At 38.6% G+C, this 14158-nt stretch overlaps 1 protein-coding gene across 5 annotated transcripts in view; it reads right to left on the bottom strand.

The window, feature by feature from the left end:
* Positions 1–14158, bottom strand: part of DCAF6 (DDB1 and CUL4 associated factor 6) — a 73248-nt gene that overhangs the window by 57899 nt on the left and 1191 nt on the right. The window lies entirely within an intron of this gene.

Here is a 14158-nt window from a genome sequence, read left to right on the forward strand (position 1 = left end):
AACTTCAATCCCAAAAGCTTCTAAATTCAAGGACTATTTCCTCTTTTTAATTCTGAAACTCTTTTCTGAAAGAGAGTTAGCACATCTCTCAGAACAAAATTCCAGGTAAGAGCATCAGACTATAGGCCTATGCCAGGCTGCACTGCTTCCAAATATGTAACTGTAAAATTCACTCAAAATGAACCTTAAAAACCTAGAATCAGGAAAAGAACAGCAAGAGAATCCACATCTGAAAAATGCTACATTTGTGAACTTGCTTTGGCAGTGTAGCACATATTTGGAAAAGTAGTTTCTCCTCTCTCCACTTGCCTCTTCTGAATGCTTTTTCTTTCCCCCATATACTCTCCAGCCCTGCAAAAGAACACCTGATATCCACACCTGGTCCCTCACAACCACCTGTCTGGAAGCAGGCACTGAGCATCCCTGCCCCACTCCCTTCTCCAAGGCCAGGACACCCTTCCAGCAGCACCAACTCCTGCACCCCATCCAATGTTCATGCAGCCTTCCTTCCATCAAAAGGTCTGGGCTAGATACCTCAGCTTTGCTGGAAGTAGAAGCCACCTCCAGAATTCAAAATTGCTCATAACACTGCTTAAATACTACATTAGATGAAGATCATACTTGGGCAAAATATTTTTTCTGTTTCAAGAGGAGGTACTTAGTGGGCGAAATGGTTATAAAGTGCTTGCACTTAAAGCATGTCTGAGCCAGATTAAAAAAGCCAGACTTCCCTCATGCCCCATTTTATAAACACTGAACTTGTGACATGTCAGGTGCTACAATTTCTGTTAACCAGGAGTAACCATAATTAGAGAAAGATTAAAATAATGACATCTTATGCACCCTGCTCTACTAGCAAGAATGAATGCATTCTTGGATTAGGAATACACATCTACCTAGTTTCTTCACCACTTCTCCTGATCCATTTTTCTCCCTCCAGGGACACACTTCAACTGTAGATTCTTAATGGTTGGTTTATTGTACCTCTCCGTGAAATCCTATTAATTTTTCAAATTAAATGATTTCTGTGTTTTCAATGGAGATTCCTTCTTTCAGGTTAATTTGATTTCTTCAATTGCTTGTAAGTAAATATGAATGCTGAGGAGGGAAAGATCACCTGCTGCATGCTTGGGTATCATTTTGCATGACAGAAGCTTTAAAATTTGCTTCTGGGGTGCTCCTGTATATTGCAAAATACAGAGCAGTAATGCACTACCTCCAACAGGATAACTTCATTAAGAATTGTATACTCCATAGACCAACACAAAAATACAGTGTTTGCCAGACCCATCACACTTTCATTGAAGAACAGAAAAAATCTGATAGCAGTGGATGATTGTTGGGCATTGCACCACATGCATAAAATACATGTGGAACAAGGTGATGTCTGCAGAGCAACAGGCAGGTGCTTGCTGAGAATCCTCTATACACACAAACACCAAAGATTATTCAAACTGATATTTAAAAACAAACAGAACAACAGATTTTTCTCCTTCCTGTATGCTCTGGTTTTAATCCAAATCACTTAAACCAGCAGGTAAGAAACAACAACTGTGTTCTAATCACATTTTCAATTTCAATTTTTATTTCCTTACAGAAATCTGTTGACAAAATAAGATATGAACAGTTTGTTGCTGTTAGATTAGGATTTTTTGGTTTTAATAAGAACACACTATCCATACTAGTTTTGGTAAACCTGAGATGTAGGCATAATGTGTCTCATATACTCAACACTTGGCCATTTAAAACATTTTTAAAAATTGTTAGGATTGCATATATGATTTGTTATATATGTATTTAGTTATTTATCCTTTGATCATTTTTTTATCTATACATTTGAGAAAGGAATTAAATGCAAACAAAATTACAACTTAAATAGTTTCTATATTCCCTAAAGGAAAATGGGGGCAAGGGAGAAAGCATTTAAAAGGTCTTGCCTCCAAAACCCCCTCTTATTTGATTAAGTACTAAAAGTAGTAAGACAACTGAATTGATTGGTTGTAGTTTATCTGACCATTCAAAACTAGAACCACCAGATCCTAAGTGGTGCTTTCACTCTTAAATAAAAACCTGAACTACATGAATAAACTGATCTGAAGAAAATACTGCTTCTGCTTTTGCTGTTGTTAAAAGCTGAGCAAAGTCACTGAATCTGTGTTCCTTGTACTTCAGCAATGACTCCCACAGGTTCACTTGGTTTGATAAAAAATGATCAGCAGTAAGTATTAGAATTTGTCACTGGAATATTTTTGTCACTGATTCACTTTTATGACATTGAAAAAAAATTAAGAAGCATTACCTCTTGGTTTGTTTTGTTTCAGCATCTCCAGCTCTTATTGCTGGACTTCCTAGCAGTCAGATTCTCCATGTCAAGGGCTCTGCTCTCCCAAGTGACAAGAACCTTCACAATCCTTAATTCCCACTGACCTAATCCAAAGGCTGCCTGTTCCCTCCACCTTCCTACAAAGGCAGCTCTCCTGGCTCCCCTTTCACTACAATGATGGATGAAACAAAACCCCAAAAGTACTTTCCTCTTACAATATCAGCATGTTTAGATTTTTCCCACCCCAATGCTGAGAACAGGCTCTCAAGCCAGAAACTATTTCCTTTCCCCTTCAACTATGTAGTGCCCCTAGAAAGGCAATAATTTAATTCTGTCAAAGTGATTCAATATATTGTTTCCTATATTCAAATAAAGCTTAGGACATGGATCAAGTGATCTAGCTGTCATCACCAAGATTATCTCACTGGACACATGGGGCTTGTTCAAAACTGCTAAGGAGAATTTACTAACAAAAACACGATAAAGCAAAATAAAAAAATAAGCCCTGGTAAATTTCAAATGGCTGTGATGACCTCCCCGTGTTTACATAGCTGAAATTTGGAAAGCTGTCAAACTAATGCTCCACCCACCCATTTTCACTAGTTATGCACCAAGTGAAGCCTCAAGGTTCAGCTGTTCTCAGTACAATGATCAATAATATTCTCCGTTTTTAGCCATCCACCTATTCTCATCAAACATTGTGCACTACTGAAGCCTCAAGGTACAGTGAAACTCTCAGTGCAGTGATCAATAATTTTTTTTAGTTTATATTAAGCTGGAGACTTAGGGACCATTCTGTGTATGAAAGAAGCCCCACTTTGAGTCATTCATGATACAAATTTAAATATGAGAAAGTGGGTGAAAGAGAAGCTGCAACTGTTTCTTTGTAACTTTATTTCTTCAAAACACCCACTGTACACAAAGTCAAACCAAACGCTGCCTTGCAACTCCCACCTGGAGAATTACCCAACCTGGGTGTCTGGGCAGTGCCCTAATCTCACTTCAGGGAGCAAGCAATACCAAAATAAAACAGCATCCCTTGTACTCCCCACTCACAGTCCTTATGACACCATTTAGGTCACAATCCTCAGTTTAAGAATTGCTGATCAGGTGCTTCTACGTGCCTGTTTTGGCATAGAGACACACACACCTTTCTTTTGTAAATAACTGAGTCAAACCTGCTTCAGAACTGATGACAGCAGACAAGTTGGATGCTCTGAGCATGCAAAACCTTCATATATTTAAAACTGGGCTCAAAAGCTTCCCCTTGAAGAAGTACAGATCATTTCATGATGAAGGTTTAGCTTTAAAGCACACTTGTGCTCCACAGAAATTTAACTAAACTTTGATCCAAAGCAGCACCAGCACAGTATAAGATGTCAAAAGACAACCCTTATTCAGTAATAGACCCCATTTATCAAATGAACACTCATTTATATCAAGCTGGCTCTTTGCAAGGCCAAGTCCCTCAGCGCTGGCTCGCTGTGACATTTGGAATGCCCTAGTTTAAAACTGAAATGGAGCCAGCATCTGTTCCCAATGCAGAGCACATGTTATCCTGCACTCTGGGTGCATTTCAAAACTTCTCTTGGTTTTTCAGGGTACAATTTAGGCATTTCTGAAGTAACCCCATTTGTATATAGCTTATTTTGCTGGATTAACTACATCAAACTCTTCTGACCCACATCGAAACACAATTCTTCCAGCCACCAGAATTCTCCATATACCATAAAGCAAACAGGACTACACATAATAAGCACTGAATTAACTTCCATCAAGGTAAGTTAAAATTCATGAAGATTAATTACAACCTTAAAAATCACTTCTTAGCTATGTAGGCGAACACTGGCCCTATTTTATAGTCATTGTGACAAAGGCTCAAGCAATTTATCAAAGGAAGAGTGAACCAGCAGTACTGCCAGAAACCAAATCCATGGGTGTGACCTCCAATCCTTTGAACAAGGCTCTGTGTTATATTTCCTCAGTCTTCTGCACAACTGCAAAAATGCCAAAAAAATATAACTCTTGGTTCTGTCAATGTTTAAAAGACTACCTTTCAAGAGACTATGATCAACTATTTCATTATGGTTTAAGTTCAAAGCAGATAACTCAAATTATTCTTTGTTCTTAATGATACATCACAAAGCCCGAAAGAATGAACAATATGAAGAAAACACAAAAATATTTTTTATTGTCTACAAAGAGACTTCTTTGCCATTTTAATATGACAGAGTTTTGCTGCTAACCACCCAGCATCAAGCAACTTGGTGCTAATCAAGCCTGTACTCAAATCCTAAGATAGGCTCAAGTAATGAGCTTTAGGTATTAAGAAACACAAAACTTTCAGATATAATAACACCAAGACAGAAACTACAGAAGAGTGGACACTATGCCCTAAATTATAAATAAGCAACCTATAATATCTCATGGTGAGTATATTAATACAAAATCTGATCTCAAAAAACTCACAAACAACAACAAAAACAAACAAAGAAAAACAAAACAAAAACCAAACCAAACCAAACGAAAAACCCAAACAACCAAAAAAGAGATCTGCTGAAGTTCTGGGGAAAAAAAAGTTCAGCAATGTTATACACTTTAGGGTAATAAATAAGCATTTTGGAAAATACTTCCGTTTAGGTTTGCTTCTACAGAATCTGCAAAAATAGGTTACTGTAGGTAAGAGCACGGATAAGATGTGCTTGGTTAGTACCAATGGCTGTAATTAACTTTGAAACATGTTTTGGATACTGAAAGTATCCACTCCCAAATATAAGCCTCCACTGGGCTCCATAACTGGTAAGATTACAAGCATTTGGGCTTTAAACCAATGTCTTTGATTTCTGTTTGATATTTACCATGGTTTATGCCTGAAAGATTTCATAAAATTCAGCAGCATTAATACAAAGTGTTTAAGGTGGTCTCAGTGACAAAAATGGACAAAAAAGGATAAAGTACAAGTATGTTTCTCAGAGAAGGCACATTATCTATGCTGTACTGACTGGTGCTAAGTGGATTTCATTCACAAGTACACCACATTCTGACAGATATCCTTACACTTCCCCTTGCACTGCCCATACTTATGTCTTCTGTACTGTCCTTGCCACAGACTGCAAGTGAGGTTTTGTGACAGGAGGAAAAATATGCCAGTTTTCAGCATTTTTGATATTTATTCAATCCTTTAAAGTAGTCTGATGATCAAATACAAACTACTCACTGAGACAAAAGGCACTTGAAATTCTTCTATTATGCCACAAATATTCCTAATTTCTATAGAGCAGAGGACAAAATTCACATGACAAAACTAAGAGAAGCTCTATCTATGTAAAAGATAACACATACCACCTTACTCCCCTCAACAGAAAACTATCTGGCATAGCTTAAGTGATTAACTGGATGTAGGATTAACTACATGCAAAAGATTTTGCTGCTTTCTCCACCAGCACTAAAATAGGACTCCCAAAGAAACTCCTTGAAATTCCAAAACAGATACGAACACAAAACCAACAGTTACCAGATCAAGAAAAATACACTTGTTCCCTGATTTCTTCTCCAAAGACAAGTCAAAGGAGGCTTCTGTTAACTGAAGGCAAAATAAATATTATAAAGATTGTTGCAAGTTGGAGTAAACAATATTACTGTAGGTTTCAACACGTCTTTGGAAATGCTTTCCTTTGACTTTTAAGAGTCTTCATCTGAAATTATGTGGGCAGCAATGTTGAATACTTTCTTATAAAAATGACATCAATGTAATAACCCAGTCAATCCTTAACACCACTTGAGGAAATACAGAGCAGGAACTCTGCTTTATGTTCTCAGATACCACTGACCACTGTGACACCCAAGGTTCATTAGGAGCTCCATCTCCCAGCAGGAAAAGATGAGATCTAGGAAGCTGAAATGCAGTGCTGCTCCACCCCAGTCCAAAAGTTAAAATTGCTCCTAGCAGAACCAGGGTATTTCACTTCCAGGCACTCAGGCAAAATGACACTGGAGCATGCAGAATGGCTAGGAAATGGAAAGAAAAAGTGGAATCTGCTTTTAAGAGAGCATTCCTAGAGGAATGTCCTCTTTCCTGCTGAGGAGGTGTGTGCCCCCAATGTCACCAGTCCTGCCATCACCTTCCAGTGCCTGCTGCTTCTCCCATTCTGCCAGCAGGACTAACCCCAGCAATTCCAGACAAAGGCTCTGGGCAAAATTAAAGCCTACTATTTAAAGTTGTTTAAGCTAACTCAATACTCATCTTTAAACAGATTAAGAAGTGATTATACAGAAGCTTACCAGCATATCTATAGCCATGTCTTCTAGCAAAAAGCGCCCCAGGGCCTGCCTTTCCCTCAAGTGAAATTGAGAACTTGGACAGCATGGAACTGAATTAAGGCATTTAACATTCTGCACACCTGCCTACTCAACATACCATTTAATCCTGGGTAGAATAGGAATTGTACACTGCTGGGTTTGTTAGGGGGAACTCAGGAAATAGATATATATAATAGCATAACAGATATGGGTCATAACCCCTTACGATTACAAATGTAAACAACAGGAAACTGACCGGGATTAAAGACAGGATTACATCAAAAATTGAGCTCAAGTAGAAAGCTGAGTCTTGATGGGAGATGACTGTTATCAGTGTACTGACATAGGTTAAATTATAGATGGATATTTAAAAACAAATGGGGGCAGGGGGGAAGAAACCCTTTTAAACTCTCTTTGTTTAAAAATAAATGGGGAAAAAAAACCCTTTAAAAATTACATTGCCTGTTGCAGTAAACTATATGTATTCATCCTAGGCAACAAAACCCAACCTGTTTAACTACAGAGACTCTTTTTTTTTTACTGAAGAGAGTTCTCAGGACATAACAGTGTTTTTTAAATAAAACCAAATTAAAAAGGAACCAGATTTTTTCCTCATTTCCTAGAAAGGTAAATAACAGGAACAGACTACAATAACTGTAACAAAGCAATGCAACTTAAATACAGAGGTGGGTTGGGTTTAACAGCTTAATTTTAACAGTTCTTTATTTTGGTGAAGTTTCAGCAGTTCAAAAAGTGTTGAACAAGCACTGATGGTTCAGAACACATGAAGTTCACAGGGAAGAGAAGGGACAGATTCTCATCTCGCCCATGATATCTGTTAGAGAACAGTCAGCATTAATGACACACTCAATCTTCCCAGAGAAAAGTGTGCAGATCCTTGAAGAACAAGAGGAGGAAAATATGGGGTTATTAAAATTCACTGATGTGACTCAGATTCCATCTCATGATATTCACATTCAATATTTAATGATTCACACACACTAGAGCACTTGGGACACATCTGAATCAGCAGCTCACTAAGCTCCAAAGGCACAAAAACGCCAAGACTTACACTCAAACAGTGAAAAATCCAGCTTTGTTCAAAGGCTGGTATAGTTTGTGTCTGAACTGATCCCTTTCCTTAGTGCCCGGACAGGACTGGTCTCAAGTGTCAACAGGTTCTTGATACATGATCAGTTTTATCCCACTAGACTATTCTGGGGACACTCAAGGATAGAAGATCAGGAATCACATGCAAAGTCACAAGAACTCACAGAGCTGCAGTGCAACATCTTGGAAGTGACTGAACACAGGCAGGTTTAATGGTCTGTCCTAATGCAGTTAATGGAAGCAATCCAACTGGAAGAAAGCTATGGGAGGAAAAAAATTTAAATAAATAAATAAAGGGGAGAGATCTAAAGGATCTCTCACATCACTGCCTCATCCTGAAATACAAATCCAGTACATGCTGTACACGACTTGTTTTTGCAGCGAGAGACAGCTTTCATGTATCAAAGCTCATTATTAGAAGATCAAGGTACAACTTAACTACGAAGCTGGCTGAAACACTCAGCATCAAGGCAGGCAGTTATTTACAAAGCAATCACATTTCCTGTACAGTCTTTAAAAACACACAATGTAAATGCAATGAAATATTGCAATCAAAAATGAAAATATATTATAAGTGCACACAAATGTCTGCAGTCTCCAGCTGTCTGCAGAAGAACACTAAGGCTCCAAAGGATATAAAGCAAATACATTTGCATCCTAAGACTGAGTAAATTTCAAATATTATAATACATGTTGAGCCTTGGGACTACAACCCATTTACACACACTCCTACTACCTGGCAGCCATTAACACACATGATTAATGTTCAGTTAATCAGATATTACACATAAGGTTAATCCCTTAAAATAAAAAAGTACATCTGCATAGTTCTGTCCATTTGAAGAAATTATGACAAATCTGCAGACAACCGGAAAGGCCTCCTGAATTTCTGAAGGACAGAAAATCAACAGTCTGAAACAGTTATACCAATTTTTCATAATTTCTTCTGGCCAAATATAATGCCAGAAATCCACCTTCCATTTTAATTCACATGTCAAAATGCAACAGCAGCAAAGCAGTTGGTGGTTTAGAAAATTAAAACATCAAAACTCAGTAAATAGGTTCATTGATAAGTTCTGATCTAGGCAGTAGTATAAAATTTTTTTAAAAACGAAAAAACAAAACCCAAAAAGCAGGTTTCTGCAAAGTAATCCCACCAAAGAACACCATAATGTGATCCATAATGGTCTACAGTTTTACACAAACTGGTGTTTGTACATAAAAAAACAGAAGCTGTGCTACTATGAATCCCCAGCACCCTAAAAACAGCCATTGGAAATCATTCTCTTATTTCAGGACAGAGTGACAGAAGGCCCCAAGTAATCCCAGACCCTGCATGTATGCATGTAATTTTTCCCTTTTATTTTTTAAAGAAAATACACAAAAATTATCATCAACACATTATCACTGAATGGAAGCAAAATGAGACAACACTGTGGAGAAAGAAGCCGTAACAAACCATATCAATTAAACCACAAAACACACAGGAAGATGAAACTGAAAAAAGGTCAATTATATCAACCACGTGCAAAGATTTCTAAGACAACAGCAAAACAAGCTGTCAAATTTACCTAGATTAATGCTACATGGCTGTACCCCTTGCAGGTCCAAGTGGCTCCTGTCCTCCACTCCCACAGCTCAGTTAGTCTGTGCTTGAAATAAGCCCAAAGATAGCAGAAGGCTGATTAAACTGAAATTAAAGCTAAGTATTCAGCACTTAGGCCACAGAAATACTCATCTAACCTTAATCCTTCCTCCCAGCTCACATCTCTTTCTGGTTTTCTGATATGTACTAAATTATTACCAGCCAGCATTTTTTTATTTGTTGTTTTGTCCAGATGATTCTGTTACACTGTGCTTTTATTATCCTTTACCAACATTAAAGGCTTTAAAATGGGTGTCTTTATTATCTGAGCTGATTTACTTTGAAGTAGGAAAAAAAAAATCATTAATCCTGTATGCTAGGATCACCCCTCATATCTTTCCCTACAAGCTGTTTTAGACATACATATAGTGCCTTTCTGCTCCTTGGCACCAATTTAAATGAGATAGTATCAGGGAATTCGTTTCAGACACAGTCTCTTGATTAAACTCCCCCAAATTCAATTTGTTATCAACAGGTCTCGATGCCACATTGTTCTTTCAATAGCCCATCTGTAATTTTTTAAGGACTGTAGTCACTAAGCCTTGATTTTATTAACAAGGGGAAAAAAACTCCAAAGATACCCAGTTTTAGGCAATACCTGATCACTGTCCTCTCTTGTGGATTTTTCAATTAAAAAGTTACATCCCTTTTCTGCAATACTCTTAGGCATCTTAAGCTTTTCTACACAACCAGTGAAGATCCAATGACTACACCAAATTTCCTGCCTTGCTAGTGTTTCCTGCCTCCTTCCAATATTAGACTGAGCATGTAAAAATTGTTCTACAGATGTGTTTTCCTCCAACTCATTCATTACATAGCGAACTTCAATTCTGCCTCTGCCTATTTCTATTATTCAGAAAACATTTCCAATGAAAAAAATCAGAGGAGTTCACTTATATCTTTCTAAACACTTCAGTAAGTCAAGTTTCACAAAGTGTTTGATGTGTAATAGAATATATCACTACAGAACTGTGCTCTCATAATCAGACCATCAGGTACATTTATAATGCTTCTTTTTCAAGCAGCAGTTAATCTGTTAGACTTGAAGAAAAAACAACATAAAACACCTCTACCAGAACTGGAGTTTAGCTGTGACAGATGAGTGGTTTTAACTCATGGTGGAAAAGAGAATTAATTCCAGAAGTTTAGGCCATGAAATATAACAGTGTACCAGAAAAAAAACCTAAACATCAAAAGTATAATGCAAAGAATTAAAGAAGAAAGGCTGATTAAATACTCTGCCCATCTCCAAGTTGGCAAGAGGACCAGCTACAAAGCTGATCATGTTAAAGCTGCCTGACCCTTCTTACTCTGCATTATTTTCAAAGACCAAGATACTACATGTTAAAATATAGCTGGAGCAAAAACTGGGAAAATAATGCCTTTCTTTTTTGTTGTTCTCCTCAGCATTCAAGTTTCCCTTCTGCTGGGTTTGGTTGGTTTGTTTGTCCGAGGAAAGCAAAACAGAGAATGAAAGTTTACAGTAGTTTGAGGAAGTATTTTAATTGCACTCTTACACTCTGAGCAATGTATTTTAGGAAATACCAAATGTTCAACAGCAACACCCAATTCTATGTTCATTCAACCAGCCACTACTAGTTTTATCACCTGACATGAATGGAAGGCAGCCAGTATCCAAACTAATCAGTTGTAATAGCTATTCTTGCCTGGTTTTCAACCCTACTTATGAGCAGGGCAATCAACTAACTTCAAAACTGTAATTAGCCCTGGGGTTACTGTGGTTCATCCCTACAAACAGGGAGATCTACTGAAACCTAAGTAGTTCAGTGAGTTCTCCCTATATACAAATATTCACGTATCTCTTTTTAGTAAGAACTGCTGAAGCTTTACAAAATTTTATCACAATGAACCTAACTACTGGTTTCCTTACAGTGAGTCTTTTACAGACTTCAAACTTTTCCCAAATCTTAAAAACCGGGGTGATAAAAACTTAGTAAGATATGAAACAATCTTTTAAGAAGGGGGAGTGAAAGCTCACAGGAAAGCACCTCAATGCTATCTCTGAGATATTTGCTAAGCTTAAAAGAAAAAGAAGGAATGAAGACTTCAGAAAATAGTATCTGCATGAAGATAGCAGAGATTGGGGAGAGCTGATTATTTTGATATTTGCTTCCATTGTATCAAGTACCACAGCTTCCAACAACCACCCTGAGCTAAAATACAGCATCAGTTCCTCTCCTTTTAAATTGAGAGACTTTCTCTGTATAGCCTGCTATGTCAGACAGCAAAAATAAACCAACAAAACAAAAAACCCAAAACAAACAAATAAAAATAAAAAGTAAAAATAAAAATAAAAAGTCTTCATTCTTCCTGCTTAAACAGAGCCATTCTTGGCAGCAGGACCTTCACAGAAAAGCAAATAAACCCATCACATTAAATACTTCAGAGGAATTATGGATCCCTCTTTCTGCAAGAAACCCATGCTGCCGTTTCTCTAGCCAAATCATTATATGCTATATTTAATGCACACAGAGGCCTTTACTGTGCAGGCACAGAGCACTTTACCTGCCACCAGAACAGGTTTGTTCACTGGCGGCTGAAACATTGCCACAATGATACAAAATTGCAAGGTTTGGAGATTCCTGTGAAAGTATCCTGAGTAATTACACTTGCCAGCTTCAGGGCAGAATTTAACTTGCACACTACAGTTTGCACCAATGTTTTTCAGGGTAAAAGCCCCACCACGTGCTACTGAAAGCAGTCTGAAACTCAGTTTCCATCTGTGATCCAGGAGCAGGGCTCCTCCCACCAGCAAGAGGATGCCTAAACTGAAGGGAGTTACTGACAGCCTCCCCCAGGCCTCTCTGGAGACCTCAAATACAAGAACTGTCTGAAATTGAGACTAATTAGCCTACAAATGCTGAAGGAAACAGAGCTAACAGATACATTGCTGAGACCCACATCTTCCCTCTGCCAGCACAGCAGGAGCTCTCACCAAAGGATAACATCTGAAGGACACATCCCAGGGATGCACCCACGGCCCCATCTTCGTGAGCTGTTCCTCTGGAACTCCGTCCAGAACTGACTGCGCTTCAGAGCAATTATTTAGAGAGCTTGCAAAATCAGACAGAGCTTTTACAAGGCAAAATAAATTCCAGGACTGAGCTATCTGCATGGAAAGGTACATTACACAGATCCTTCCTGGAGCAGCTGTTTCCAGAAGCTGAGAGAGGCTATTTATAGAGTGCCACTTGATTGCCAGTTCACATGAAGCTAAAACACTGAGAAAATAGGAAACAGCAATTAGTTCTCAGATGTCTTACTTCAAAACATGGTCCCTGTCGATATTTCTGGTATTTTACACTGCAGCACAACACACAATCATCCCACTGAAGGGCTCATTAAGCAAGTACCATCCACACAGACACATCTTCCTCCCAACTGCATTGTTAGTCATGGACTTGCTATAATGCTTTTCCTTTGATTTGGTGGCTGAAAAGGTGCAGCAAGCAAAGATATATATAAACTACATCATTTTGTACCTGAATCCATAACCGTTTAGACAAATTTACAAAGAAATTTTGCCCAAACAAAAACCAAAAGATGCAGATGGACAATGCTTCGAGTCTCCCACTACTCCTAAGTTACAATGAAATTCCTGTCCTCCATTTGTTCTGTCTGCCAGATTGTTGAAACTCTACTAAAAAAAAAATTATAAATAGCCTCACTTCCCACGCAGATCAGACCAGCAGTGACCAACAAGCAGTGGCACCCAGCTGCCCACTGCAGTCTTGACCAGTGGCCCAGAGAACAAAGCTCCTACACAGAGCTGCTGAACTCTGAAAGAGAAAAGACCCACACCTACACTGCCCTGCACACAAAAAGGCACAGCAACAGGCCTCTTCCCTGGGAAATCTGCACTTGAACAACCACACCTGAGTAGCAGCCCAATCAGTGGGTTTATTAAGGCCATAAATGCCATTTGGGGTAAAAGTGCAGTGGTTCCACAAGACAAGTACACCCTGTACCAACCCCCTGGTGAAAAGCAGAAGTCAGTAAGGACTGGACATGTCTTGCCACCACCAATGCAGATCTCAACATCAGTTCAGTGGGAAGCCTCTCCCAGCTCCTATTCTTTCGAGCCTCTCAAGCAACTGAACTTGTTTAGGTGAAAGGAAGAGCAGTAAATATGAGACCTTAGCCAAGGCACCAGAGCTCTGCTTTTAACTAAAGTTATATGCATTTTATTGGAGCAGCATCCAGAAAAGACGTCTCGGTAAGTCTGGGAAGATGATTTCTACTGTTCAAATCTTAGTACTTCAACTCTCAGAGACACAAGCACATAGAAGCAGAAGAAAAAAACTAACAAAGGTCTTCTTCAAAAAAAAGGCACTTCTTCAGAATCTGCACACTACAGTCCTAAATTTAACATTGAGCTTTTTTGCTCCAGAGCAGACAAAACCGAAAAAAAAAAAAAAACAGTCAGAAGGACTGATCACTAAAAGTTAGAACAATCTTCATTTAAGGCTTGGCCAAGCACAGCTTGAGACATTACCAAAATCAAAAGCAGCTAGATCGTTAGGTCTCAACCTTTTTTTTATTTTAGGACTCAAAATTTCTTTCCAAGGGACTTGTGCACTGCACACACCCCCCCCCCCCCCCCTCTGTAACCGGTAGAAACCTACCGGCAATAACCTTGATTTCCTCGATTAACCTTTTCTGGATTACTGAGCGCTCAGGGACTACAGACAGAAAACTCTTGAGTTAGGCTCGGTAATGCGATATCCCACCTTAAATTCCACCAGGAAAAAAACCAAACG

Source organism: Molothrus aeneus, chromosome 2, assembly GCF_037042795.1.
Source record: "Molothrus aeneus isolate 106 chromosome 2, BPBGC_Maene_1.0, whole genome shotgun sequence".
Classification (NCBI taxonomy): Eukaryota; Metazoa; Chordata; class Aves; order Passeriformes; family Icteridae; genus Molothrus; species Molothrus aeneus.